This window comes from Lagopus muta, chromosome 16 (assembly GCF_023343835.1).
Source record: "Lagopus muta isolate bLagMut1 chromosome 16, bLagMut1 primary, whole genome shotgun sequence".
Classification (NCBI taxonomy): Eukaryota; Metazoa; Chordata; class Aves; order Galliformes; family Phasianidae; genus Lagopus; species Lagopus muta.
Window position 1 is genome coordinate 1,031,573 of NC_064448.1, and position 14,056 is coordinate 1,045,628.

At 43.3% G+C, this 14,056-nt stretch overlaps 1 long non-coding RNA gene across 1 annotated transcript in view; it reads right to left on the reverse strand.

The window, feature by feature from the left end:
• Positions 1 to 4,215: 4,215 nt before the first annotated feature.
• The window catches only part of LOC125701254 (uncharacterized), a 110,033-nt gene continuing 100,192 nt past the window's right edge, over positions 4,216 to 14,056 (reverse strand). Inside the window, exons 3-4 of the long non-coding RNA XR_007380185.1 lie at positions 7,514 to 7,770; positions 4,216 to 6,512 (exon numbers count right to left, since the gene is read on the reverse strand). This is a non-coding gene — a long non-coding RNA (uncharacterized LOC125701254). The remainder of the gene's footprint in view (positions 6,513 to 7,513; positions 7,771 to 14,056) is intronic.

Below are 14,056 nucleotides of genomic sequence, written 5' to 3' on the forward strand. Positions count from 1 at the left end.
ATCAAGAACATAGAAAGCAATGGAGATATACATGTTGATAAGATGCAATTCTCCCAGTATGCACTGAATATTCCTCTTACCAACACAATAGTAGGAATCCACGCTTTGATGTGCCCAAAGACTTTTTATTTGCTACCAAACACAGGTCTGAAGTCTTCTAGCCTTTTTTGTTTTTCTTACTTAACAGCACAGAACTGAGCATGAGTCTGGGCATGCAGAGCTGGAGGAAGAGGGAAAGCAGTGACTTCCTGCTGCTCGCTCTGAAGCCACAGTTCTACTGCTGAACTCTATTCAGCATCACCATCGTGATCTCAAAACCACAGCCTGACCAAATTCTCTCACACTAATGAAGAAATCCACAGCCACTCTGTCTTTTAATATCAATACCTACAAACTCCCTGCACTGTGCCATGGGGAGAGAGCAGCTCTGGCTTGCACTGCTTATCCCTAACGGATCTGCGCTGCTGCAGCTGCTGGTTCCCTGCCTGTCAGAATTCGTCCCTGGGGATTCCCCCTCTTTCTACAGAAGTCAACATCTCCTCCAGTATGGAAGAAACTCTCCAAGAGATGCATACCTCTTCCTATTGCCTCTTTGGGCTGTTAAGAGAACAGTGGAACAACTGTAACTTACAACATAATGGAAGTTCATTAGTGCCTAATCCACAGTTTTCCATGGCTGCATGCCACAGAATTTCTGCCTGAGTGACCCCGACAGGCAGCAGTGAGGTCATATGGAGTTTTTAACAAGTGTCAGAAAAGCTGAAGTACTCACGTAGCCCTCACGTTACTTCTTGGCATCGCTACCCACTAGAGATGAAAGCATGAAATTGAAATGTCTGCTTGGAGAAAAAAAGAAGTCTCACCTGGGCTGAGTGTGAGGGAATGAATGTCTCAAGAAACGTGCATGAGGATTAGGTTAAATCCCCTCCAACTAGCCTGCTCAAATCCAGCAGGGGTCAATGGGAAATTATCACTATTTGACATCCGCAAAGGCACTCGCTTTGAAATAGGCTCTGCAGTTGCCTTTGGGGATGGGATACCAATGACATTAGTCGCTGGCTTCATGAAGATGTGACTGCATTAGTATTTATTATGCCTGGTGTTGACACCGTGCCCTGTGTGATGAAGAAATCGAGAGGGGCTGCGTCGCTCTGCTTCAAGCACCAAGATGTGGGGCAGTGGAGACAGGAGATGTCTGATGGCCAGGGAAGAAACGTGGTGATCCATGCAACTGAAACAAGCTGGCAGAGCACCTGATGGACACCGGCACACCGCAGCCTCCTGGTACGCATTCTGGGCACACAGCAGACGTGTCAGCCTCCAGATGCAGTCAATATCCCATAACATCAGCTTGTAGAGATACTGAAGTGAATAGCCTATCCATTAGAGCAGGGAATAAATGATGTTGTTTGCGTTGTTTGTTAATTACAATTGCACGAAGAAATCCCAGATTTGGCCTTACACTGCATGCCACGCGTCTATTTACAAATACTCACATTTTAAAACTATCTGTGATTTTGGTGGCAAGATTATTTTTTAAAATATTTATAGACTATTCAAACTGATTTTTTAAAAGTGAATCTGTGCCTGTCGTGGACCAAATGACTTCAATAATTGTAAGGAAAAAAGATTTTTTTTCTTCCTCTCTTTTTCTTTTTTCTTTCTTTTTTTTACTCTTACGCTTCACTGAATAATTTGTATTAAGTTATGCTTTAAATCAGCATTTTCTCAAATTGAATAACAACTGATGCTAAAGTATATGGCAGATTATAATACTTGTAATTTGCATAAAAATAAAAAAACCCCTCAGTTTATCACTAGTGTTCTTTCTAGCAAGGATTTCAAAAACCAGTGGTTAGGAAATATTGTTGGTTTTCAGCCCACACTTCATCTAATTATACGAAAGCATATCCACAGAATTGCAGGGGTTCATGGAAGAGATAATCAAATCACAACCATTCAGAATGAGAGAGATGCTTGGTGTGGAACTGCTGATACAGCAACTTAATTACAGCAGTTGAACAGCAAAAGAGTAAAGTTCATCAATAGATGCCACAGGTTTAACACTTTTCAGCACAGAAAATCATACTGAAATCGGAAAACTAACCAAAGAAAAGCAGGCATATGTGTGAGATGGATTTTCAGGATGTACTTTGATTATGTTAACATCGTCTTAGAGAAAAATAATTCCCAAATGCTCCAGGTGACTGTTCCAAATTGGGAACATTCAGAATTGCTAATCTCATTAGAACCTGAGCCCACAGGGGGCTGCACAAAAAGCATGTGGACTGGCATGCAAACATCCCCTGGGTTTGGGCTACTACTGGTGATAAAGGACCACCTCCTAAATCAAACAGCCAGAGAACATGCGATGGATGCACTGAGGCAGTCAATATAAGCATAAGCAACAAGGCTGTGTTTATAAAGGTTATGTTCTATGAAAACAAGGAACTTTATGATGAAGTGAAATATTGTTCTTACATGAATCAGATTTTTTTAACCAAAACTGCATTTAAATGAAGTAAGCCTTTTCTTCTCCCATCAAAGACAAGCACTGTTATTGCTATTTATTGCTATTAACAGGAGTTGGATGGAGCAATTCCCAAACCATTTTTTGAAATGCTTACATTGCTTTTCCCGCTGTTTTTATTGGTCCTAAACTTAATGTTGCATTTACACAGGTTTCTTCCATCTGTGGCACTTACATGTCCTGTGACCTAAGCTGTGTGTCAGCAGCAGACATCATGATTTTTCTCCTATTATTTATCCTAAGCCCTGTTAATGCCTGGATACCTCAGTCAGTCTGTGCTTACAGGTGCTGTAACTCGACTTCAGCTCAGACTTGCACACCACACGTATCACACATAACCATGCAATATTAAATTCAAAAGTTTTGATGGTGCAAGCAGTTGTTTGCCAACTCCTGCTTTCAAATACATCAAAGATGACGCTGCCCGTGTTTAAGAGCAAAATTTGGGCCTCTAACATCTGATTTTTACAGCTGCGAGGAACAGCAAGGAAACAGCAAGGCAGAACTCTGCAGATTGGGGCTAAAGTGGGTTCTGCACCGAGAGTTGTCAGTAGGTTCCTCGTTGCTAAGGAAACTATTTCCTTGGTAGCTGCATGTTTGCCACATCTTACTAAATTGGTGTCAATCTCAAGCAAAGAACAATGTGTTGTGGCATCAAAAGAACTAAAAACCCAAATAGGCTTAAAGTTTATTAAATAATAATTTTTAAAAATATCTGTAATCACTGTGCAATAACTGAGTGAGAAGTGTTGATTGCAAAAGAGTCATTAGCTGGCCGTATTGGTAAATGTGTTTGTACAGTAAATAAAAATCTTCCACCTAAATAATCTGAAAGGCACCATTTGACAAGAATTTACATTTACAAGCTTGTTGAAAACATCAGGTGATGCACTCTCACGGCAGCAGGTTTTGTGCAGAGGAATAGCTGGGGTTCTACGGTATTTTTTGTTCCCACTGATGTAAATGATAAATGATGTTTTTGCTATATAACATTATGCTATATAACATTTTACCTTGTGGAGGTAAAGCAGATTATAAGTGCACTTGTGGAAGCCCAGAAGTATGAAAGTACAGCGCAGTTATCAGAGCTGTTTTTGAGCCAAGGATTGAGTTGTTGGATCCCGTTGTACCTCCCCTCCCTCTGCTTTTCAGGTACACATGTAAGAGCATCAACAAGAATTTTCTTCGGCAGAATTTTTTGAAGTGAGGGACCTAAATTCACATCTCCTCATTCTCTGTGTTTGGTTTCTTCCCACGTGGCTTCAGTGGGCATTTCCCAGGTTCAAGCTCTGTTACAGTCCCACACATCCCATAAGCCACCATGTTCACTCAGTGCATTGAACCACCACCAAATACAGAACGATGCTAACTTCTATGCCCAGAGCATGGGAAAATGAAGGTAACATTTTCTGAGATGCTGCAATTCCTTGGATCTAGGAGATGCATCATCTGGAGCTGTTACCAATATAAATGGCAGTAAGACTGCAGTTCTGTCAATTTTCAGAGCATTTAAGAAAACAACCTATCAGTAATGGATGCAAACACAGACTGACCAGCACTTGATCCCACTTTGACTCTCACTACGGTGAGAAAAGGGATCCACACAGGTCAGGAAGTTTAAAAAGAAACAATACAGGAGAAAAATATACATATACATGTTTAATTAGATGAGGTGGTGCATTTTTCAGTTGCTTCTGTTCCATCTGCAGTCCCAGTGTTTTTGTGGATCATACCTTCAAAACTGATTTGCTCCACAGCAACAAATACATCCCAGCATCTCTGCTGCTAATTCAGCTCGTTAACATTGGAGACCAGAAACATTAGGGGGTATGGGAAATATCAGATGACTCTAACAGGGACATGAAGGTTAGTATCTACCTACACTCTCCAGAAACTGCAACCAAGATAATCTATTGGTCTGGAACTGAGTTTTATGCCTAATCACCTCAACTTGGCTTCCTTAGCAGCACAGCTTTCCACGGCTCACCACCTAGACAGAGAGCAGACAGGGCTCCCAATAACTCCATCATCTGCCCCTGAACCCAGGCTTACGGTTACACCACAAACGACAAAGTTCAGACAGACCGTGCAGAGGGCTGAGATAACAGCCACCACCAACAGGACTCCTCACAAGGCCAACGCCAATGGGGAACTGGTGAATATTCATTAAGCCACTCTGCAATAGCCATATTTTAGTTATCACAAAATCAAACTCCAGAGAAGATCAAAAATGAAGAATTGTTTCCTGGCCCAGGTTCCTCTAACACTTTATTTCCTTACAGCAGAAGTTTCCTGCAGCTTCAAAATAAAAGCGTTGCAGCAAGCTGGTTGAACAAGTGGAACATCACAGCGGCGTTTGGGTCTCATTGGCAGCCTTCCTCCATTATTGACACCGCTGCTCCCGCAGCAGCCTGCAGAGCCGCAGCCAGCATCTCCAGTATTTGTCACTGTCACTTCACAAGTGCTCGGCATTGTTCAGGAAATTGTATGTGTAAAGCAAAACTGCCTGCGACCAACTTCGACAAGGGAGCGGGGATGTGAGGGTGCTTGAAACTGAAACAGAGGTTTTATGTGTCCTATTATGTGCCCCAGCAAGAGCCATAAATAATTGTGACAAGGATTTTTTTTTTTTGTTACATGTGAAAGTCCTTGACTGTGCCTCCTGCTTCAGCTCCCCCCGCTCTCATGCACTACAGCTGCCAAGCTGCATGATGATAGATGGCACTATGCAGCAAATGACAGCCGGATAGATTTTTTAGTTTGTGCTTTAGAGAGAATCAGATATGCTGTATAAAGCAATAAAAAAAAGCGTACTCACAAGGTGGGTTAAAAATAGCTAGCGCAGCAGTAGATGAGTTTGCTGTTTATCAAAAAGTTAAGCCTTTACACATAGAGTGCAGGTGATGTTTTAATTCTTTTCAACCTCAGCCAGGAGTATTCTTACGCAGATGGACCTATGGAGCTTATTTTATTCTTTCTTTTAATGGAGAACACCTTAAAGCTTCACTGGGACATCTTGGAGAAGTTGGCTCTCAAATCAGGCCTTGGAACGTGAGCACAAACTCCCTGTAAATTCCAGTCAAGCCGCTGAAGTCAACAAGGCCCTGTACTGTAACATTTAATTTAGATTATTTAAGTTCTGTCGTTACAGCAAATGATTTTTATCCCTGATAAATCCTGTCTGATCAAAATCATGTCACTGTGTGATCGGATCTCTTATATGCAGTGCAGCAATTTTCCAGTGATGGGACAGAGAGCATTCATGGAAGGGAGAATTCCGATGGGTCACAGAACTCAAAACATTTCAGGAATATGCATTTCGTGGGAGGCCTCAGCAGCACGGAAAACTCGGAAGAGAAAGGGTGCGCGATGCGAGCGTGAGGCGCGGCTGCAAGCTGACATCCCGCGTACATAAAGCAGCAGCGTTTCCTCGTGCTTCATATTTTTCAGTAAATCGAATAGGATGTTCTGCTCCGCGCACCGAGAACAGGATGTTCCCATGGATGTGCGCTGCACATCTGAGCTGTGCAAACTTGGAAGTTGCGCTGTCCTTTCCCCTGGATGTTAGCTTTACTTGTTTTCCTCTGTGCTTTCTATTGATCTCGGCTCCGTGTAACAAATGGCCTGGTTTCCCAGCCACCTTGGAAATGTCATGCAGGAGTCAACAAAAATACTTGGTGTATGCTGTATAAAGAATTACAGCTGGCTCTGAATTACTCTGGCTTTCATCTCCGCAAACCCAGTCTGGTTGCTCTCTGTATCGATGGATGAGCAGAAGTACCAGGAAATGATTCAATGAGCAGTGAGTTTCCCAGTTCATGGACATGACAGCCTGAGACATACTTATTCACTCGGCTTCTATCTCCTCGTACACTATACTTGAAGCTGCACTGTAATTTAAGAGTACTCAGTATATCAGATCTCAACTATTTTTCCCTCCTGATTTCTGATGAATCATGTTAGGAAAGCCGTGGTTTTCACGCTGGAGGATGTGACATAATGCAAAACAGCACAAGAGGTATATTAAAAAAATATGTCTGTCAGACTTTATATTACTAGAAGGGGATAATTTGAATTATATGCCCATAATTCAAATTTGGGGATAATTCAACACCCAAACAGATACATTTCTGGCTGTATCCAGTCATCTGATATAATACTGGCTGTTGTTTATTACTTACCAGTATGTTGTTATAGCATCACCTCCCCGTGCTATGCTTAGGGGACAGTTTACATTTCCATAATAAAATCCTTTTTCTATAGGTTTATAACTCACTTTACAATTCACAAGGCTGCCACCTGGCATATGAATTTTACTTCAAGTCCTATTGTTTTGATGAAAAAGAACTTTAAATGCAGCTTATTTATTTTAAAATAATTAATCTACCCAATGGAAAGGTTTGAAAGTACATCATACTGTTTCCCATCCCAAGGAGCCGTAGCAGCTCCCAGCTATTCACTAAAATGACTTATTAAAGTCCTTTACAAGAACCTGATGGATTTAGGACCAAATGGAACTACTTAAATAAGCGGACGTTCCAGCACTGCTATATTTAGGGATAAGGCAGAACAGCCATAAAGCACCATGCTTTAAAACTGAAAGGGAGCGTTGCTTACAGACAGCAGTAGCAGCGATGCACAGCTGCAGGGCTCAGCGTGTGCTGGGATCATCCCATGCTGTGCTGTGCCCAGAAGGACCCTGTGGTGGCTCCTGGGCACTGAACTCAATGAGGGGTTGAGTCACCGCAGCAGCAAAGGCTCCCATTGGGTGACTGCACGGGTCAGACATGGGAAACCTAACAGTCTGGGGCAGAGGAACACGTGGTTAAGGGAGAAAGTCTAAAATGCTCAACAGCCCAACAGAGGGAGATGCTGCTGAGCATTGCCCTGCTGTCACCTGTGGCACAGAACTGTGCTTTCAGACAACCCCAAGTACCAAGATTTCACCGATCTCTAATTTCCACTGCCGCTTCCCCTACTCACGTGTTACAGTGCTCTCACAGCACAGTTAGGAGGGCATGAATTAACTTTTTATTTCCCATCGCTTTTCTTTTCTTCAAGCTTTCTGAGTGAGGCAGGATCAAGCAGCGCTAACAAAAGCTGACAGGGATTTGATCAGACATCAGCCTGATTTGATGCTTGCCCACCAGGAGCAATGAACTAAAGATTGAATGTATGTTCCTGCTCTGAAGAACTTCTCCCAATTTCCCAGAGGTGTCTACTTCATTTGCTGAAATACCCTAAAATAACAAAATATTCTCGGTCACATAAGCAGAAAATAACCAAGCTGTCTCCTCATGCTGACACCCTTCTTACCTGTGCCCAACAAGCTGTTACAACATGAGCTGAAGTAGTTATGAGTGTTAAAACAAGGAAACAGGAAAGCTAAGCTCTTCCATCACAGGAAGATGCACGCTCTTTTCATGTGGGGAAATCTCAAAGTTGCATCTGATGCGTCTGTTCACCACAATGCACAGTCATGTTTGCTTTTTTTTCCTGATCAGATCTGGAAAAATAATTACTTCAAACACATTTATAGAAGAATGTTTGCATTGACAAAGAAAAGGCCCTTCAAGGCAGGTGTCTCCAGCCCTGGTGCCATGATTACCCTGCCCTTCCCACTGCCTGCCTGCCGCCCATCCTGAGCAGCCCTCCATGCATGGCGGGGAGCTGCAGGGCTGTGCCAGCAGCCAGCAAACACTGGAAGGCAAGGCAATGCCACACATGTATTCCTTCTGCTGGCCTCTCCATGCTGAGCCCTGCAGACAGGAGGGTTGCAGGTCGGCTCCTTCTCGGCCACGCTAGGGAGCTTTGTGCTCTGCAAACCAGAGCAAGGCTTATAAAGCAGGTTTGTGAGTTTGGATGCACCTTTGGAACATTATCTTAAGCCATTTGCCCATGTTTTGATTATGACAGGGTTTGTGATCTCAGTCTTCCTGACCAGAGTTCATTTTAAACAGCCATCACAAATTTTGCACGGGTTGATACATGTGTCTCTAATCATCAGAGCCAAACTATGGTTGCACCTCATAAACATTGTCTTTCTTGGAAGAAAATGTTTTCTTTCAGGTCAAACTGAATTGCTGGGCGAGCGGGGAGGAGGAAAGGGGGAGTTTATTATGCATGTCTAGTCTGTCCAAGAAAAGACGGGATTAACAGCTAATTTCCTGCCATTATATTTCAGCCCCAAAGAAAGCTTTTTCAAAGAAATGACTTGCATCTCAAAATGACTTAACATCTGCAATGAACAAAGACGAGAAACTCACCAGGACACAGCCTGAATTCTAACTCTTCCTCTGTAACTCTTTCTGGTGTGACAGTACCACGCTGTTGTAACTTGTTGCAATGAACAAAACCAGCAAACACTGCCTGCTAAGGATCTGCCCTCTGCTACCAGCAAACTCCTCGCAGCCCAGAGGGTGTAGGGATGTGCTCCACTGCCAGCTGCTATGAAGTCTGGAGTCAGCTGCTCCAGTCCCAAGAATCCATCAGGTCTGACCATGTTTTGAAGGGTTATGGAAACCATCAACAATTTCAAAGGTGTGTTTATTGCTGAAAGCGTCAGACTGTCTACCTAACCCTACCAAAGCACTGTGTTAGCTGTGCTGCTCTCAGATCTCACTTTCAGGTGTGCCTGTCATCTATGTGTGTGCATCACCCAAATGTGCAATTGGACTCCTGGACAGGGGGATAAAGCTATCTGAAAATCCACCCTTCAGCAGCTTGTTTGGTGCTTTGTTTTCCTTCTGGAGAAAACAATTCCTCATCTTGAAGGAAGCAAAGCAGGAAAAGCACGCCTGTAAAATTCTCACCTTAGCAACTTCCACTTATCTTTCTATTTCCAGGTTTTGAAACAAAAAAAAGAGAGAAGAAAAAAGCTAGATGCAGGATGACCCGGTGCTTCCTGGGGGCCGGGCAGAGGTTCTGCACCACTGTGCTATGGGGTGACCCCAGTGCTGGGGGGCTGCACTGGGTGAGCACCCCCTGCGTTGCATTCCACATGGGACAGCCCTGTGCAGGGAGAAGAGGGCACAGCTCCTCATCCTGCACAGCGGTGTGCTCCAGGGCACGCATGGAGCCCTGAGCTGCCTAGTTACCTTAATAGGCAGAGTCTCAACCCGAACTTACAAACCATTTTGGGATCTACAGATGAGCAGAAAACTGCACAGAATGGTGAACAAAGAGTTATCGCTCCCTATGGTGAGCAAGTGAGAAATTTAAACCACCATGCCCGTCGTTTAGATTCTATCAGTTAAGCGAGCAGACGTGTATAGAGATAAATTACTGAGAGCCAGTAATGCTGTAAAACTCACCGGAACAAATTCTCTGCTGGTGTAACTCTACTGAAGTCAAAGGAACAATGTCAGGAAATTTGGTCTGGTAAATTAAAACAATATGGATTAACACAGCGATCTGGATGCATTTCTGTCTCTGCATCAATATTACCATTACACGCTGTGGAAGTGTTGTGACTCCACTGGCAAGTTAAGTGAAAGGGAATATTAACTACTGAAAATGAAACAACCTATGACTTGGCAGATCAAATAATTGCACTTAAAAAGCACGCTGCATTTAGCTGCTCTTCAGCCACAGTAAGGCAACAGACACAGAAAATCAAGTACGATCTTTCTCTGCTTATCTCAGTGTCTGGCTTATAAAAGCGTGTGTGTGATCAGTGCTGCACACGCGGCCATCACAGTCACTCCTCATCCCCTCCTCAGAGCTGACACTTCTGAACAAGGACACACTTCCCAATGGCACACTTCCTTCTTCGTGCCACTTCCCTATCCACACAGCTTGCACCTGAGCCTGCTCTCACTGCAAGTGCATCTGGACCGGAAGGTGACCTACTGCCATTCACAGCTGCAAACCAGGACGGTGCACCACCTCTACAGAGGGATTTCTCCTTATGGAACACCTCTTCCTGCTCCTCGTGTGCACCCTGGGCAGCCCCTCTGTGCTCTGTGGGTCTGTGCCAGCTGCAGCAGCACGTGAGCCCTTCCATTTTGTCTCAGCCTTGAGTAAGATAAATGAGTTTAATTCATCCTTTGTGTAAGTGGGGACAACCCCAAGAAATCGGACTGGAGTTGTACGTCCCTGCCTAATCCCTAAAATCATCCTTCTGAACAAAAATCCATCTTACCAATCACTGTTCTTTTACCCGTCGTGAGCAGAAGTCACCTATGACACGTATTTTAAACAGTTCCCAGCTAATGGTCCTCACCACCAGAAACCACTCAGTGCCCCCAGTGCTACCAGATTCTCACCAGCACCAGTACGAAAAACAGTCTGTAAGGCATTTGTATCATAAATTGCATTTGTTCAAAGCTGCATACAAAAGAAGCCAGAATCCAGATTAATTATCATGATTATACCCCAACTCAGAAGTCAGTCAGTCAGTTTTCTACAACAGATTTCTTTTCAAAAGCACACACAATTGCTATGGGAGTTTGCAGCTTATGCACACAAGCCTCCAAATATACACAAAGGCCAATAAATAAAATTCAAAAAAAAAAATAATAAAATCACAGTGCCACCATTAGCGGAAAAGCAACATACTGAAAAATATGTATTTAACTCTTCCCCACATACACAAAGTTGCTAGGGAACGAGCAAACCTTGCAAACTGCCAGTACAATTACATTTACAATGAAGTGACAGGGATTGACCTTTGCCTACTCCTTCCTGTCTGCCTTTTACCAGGCGCAGAAAAGCCTGGTGGTTTGACAAACAGCCTTGATGGGCACATTTCCAGACAGCGTGCTGTCTGGACGGGCGAGGTGGCCCTCTTCTGTGACTCTGCTAAGAACTAAAGAAGCTTTTAAGAGCACCACGACTGTCAGTGTTTAGCTCTTCTAGTAAAAGGTGGTCTTCTCTTCGCTAAGCTTGTGTGAGCTTTGCAAGTATGAAATTTGTTTAGCACTTTAAAGCACAGCCTTTCCAGCAGATGCCCAGTCAAATAGTTTCATCAACAGCAGTTAATGAAATTGCAGTATAATTCCCTCAGAAAAGATTCGTATTTCCAAGATTACACATGCACCATTTTCCAGTGCTCTTGCATGTTTGAACCATATTTGTGCAAAGCTGTGTACGAGCACCACTGTGCCGAGGTGACCCCAACTTCCAAACAGAACCTGGAAAACACGTCTAAAAAAGCTGCATATTATTTAGAGGAAGGAGCCAAGACATTCTGCGCCATTATCTGTATATTTTAATAATTGCAACTTGCAATGGTAGTGACACAAAAACAATTACTTTCTGCAATTCCTCTGTGTATATGCATTTGAAACTACACAGCCATTAAAAACAGTCTGTCGAATTAAAGGTTGTGCAATTAATTAAGTGCAAATCCTGTAAAACCGGACCAAGGAGAAAATTCATCAAATGTGTGAAATATGACCTATCTTGTCCAAAAGACAAATATGTTTAAACAAAATATGAAAATTGATGACAAAATTACTGGTAGCAAAATGCACACAGAGCACTATGAGACAGCTGTACTTTGATTCAGCACGGGAGGTTCACCCTTACAGAATTTGTGATTCATTATCTCCACTGTCTTGTAAAACTTTTCCTAGTTAATCTCCAAAATACAATCTTTGTATCTGCGATAGTAAAAATTTGCCATAAAATCACATATAGCTGCTTAGCAGTGATTTATTGTCCCTTTCCAGGATCAGATTAAACCTGTTACAAATTGGATCTGGCTATCCAGCAGCAAGCTTTCACTGACACCCGAAATCTCTGCCTTTGGTGGTGCCTCCCCACAGCCCCAGTGGGACCCCAGGAGCAGCAGCACATGGCCGAGGTGTGCAGGGTGATGGATGTGCTGGGTGCTGTGAGCACCAAACTGCTTCCATGGGACAGCCTTCTGAGCGCTGGGATGCGCGGCACTGCCTTAGGCTCAGTGGGATTTCTATTGTTGGTATACCTGGTAGCTGTGTTCGGGCTCACCTGTGAACACAGGAACTGCATTCTGAAGGGTTCTGCTGGCCAAAGAAAGGCCCAAATGGGACTATTTCAATGTCACCCAGCAATCGCTGACAAGGATGTCCATGGAGAGCTATAACTTTGCTGCCTGACACAACGTGAAGGTACATTTTTGACTGTAGTGATAAGGCAACAGCTGTCCCCTGAAGCTGGCTCTGGGCACATTCCTCCCCACAAATAACCACCTTTTTGCTGCTGGGCTCAGTCTGGAGGTCTCCCATCGCACAATGAGGAGCAGGATTTTCTCACTCAGTGGAGTGCTTAAGACTGATGAGATCAGACAAAAAGAAGACGCCCAGAATTAACAGTTTGGTAATGTATTAAATCTTGAAATTCAAAGAAGCTGTAAAATGTTCATATTGGAACTAGAAAATTGGAAAAAAAGCAACACACCTGTTTGGGGGAGACTGCAGCCAGAATGGACCTCACCAAGGAGACAGGATTTGGGACTCAGTTACGAGCAGAATGAAGCATCTTCCTTCAGCACTGAGCAGCACAGACTGAAGGACCTTTCTCTTTGCTCCATTTTCCACTTGTGGCACAGCCTCACAGCTGTTCCAATGCATTGCCACAGAGAAAGCCAGAGCATTCTGTTGGCAGCAGGGACTGGGGGCCTTTGAGAAAACCACTCAAGCACACTTAAATTAGCTTACTTATATTTACACATGTATACCACTTTCATCTCGAAGAACACATGCAAACTCAATGATTCTTGAAGAATGCACACTATCTGTCAGGAGCTATGACTTCAAGCAACTGCGTTTGCAAGGTGGGCATGTATAATGTTCACCAGACATACTGCATTACATGCGCTTGACATTATAAGCAGGTTTAAGACTTCACAAATCAAAATCAAATTGTAAAGTGGATGGTAGAGAGGAGGCGGTCGGCAGGGAATGCTTGGAATACAGCCTGCTATTTTCATATTAAAACGTAATGGTGCCATTAAAGTTAAAACCACTGTTAAACTTGATTAAGTAAATTAGTTAATTAACCATAGCATCTAATGCATTCCTCCAAGGCATACCTCAGCTCCTCAGGATAGGCTCGATAGAGTTCCAGTCCTACATTATCCTAGCTGTGAATTTCAGAATGATTACACTCTTGGAGTGGTTTCCTACTTACCAGTGAAGAATGTGAGCTGTCTTCTGAATATGAGATTGATTAAAAACTTGCAGGGAAAAACTGCAATGTTACTTACTCTTTTTGTTTTGGTTTTAAAAACAATTCTCATAATTTTAAAAAATTATTCCAACTTTTTCTCTGCCCTTCCTCTGAAAATGTGATATTACAGAAGTTCAAGGTGGAACAGTTTACCCGTCGGTATTTACTGCTATGGAAAGAGGATCTGCTTCCATCCCATCACAGCAGAGCACACTGTGTCCCACTGTTCCCAAACCCACTGCCCAGCATAACTCTGAGCTGACTCCCACAGAGGCAGTGGGAAGCCATGGGACAGCTGGCTGATGGTGGTACTCACCTATATGTGATGAGAAAATTTATGCAGAAGGGACAAAATGCACACAATTTGGTTAT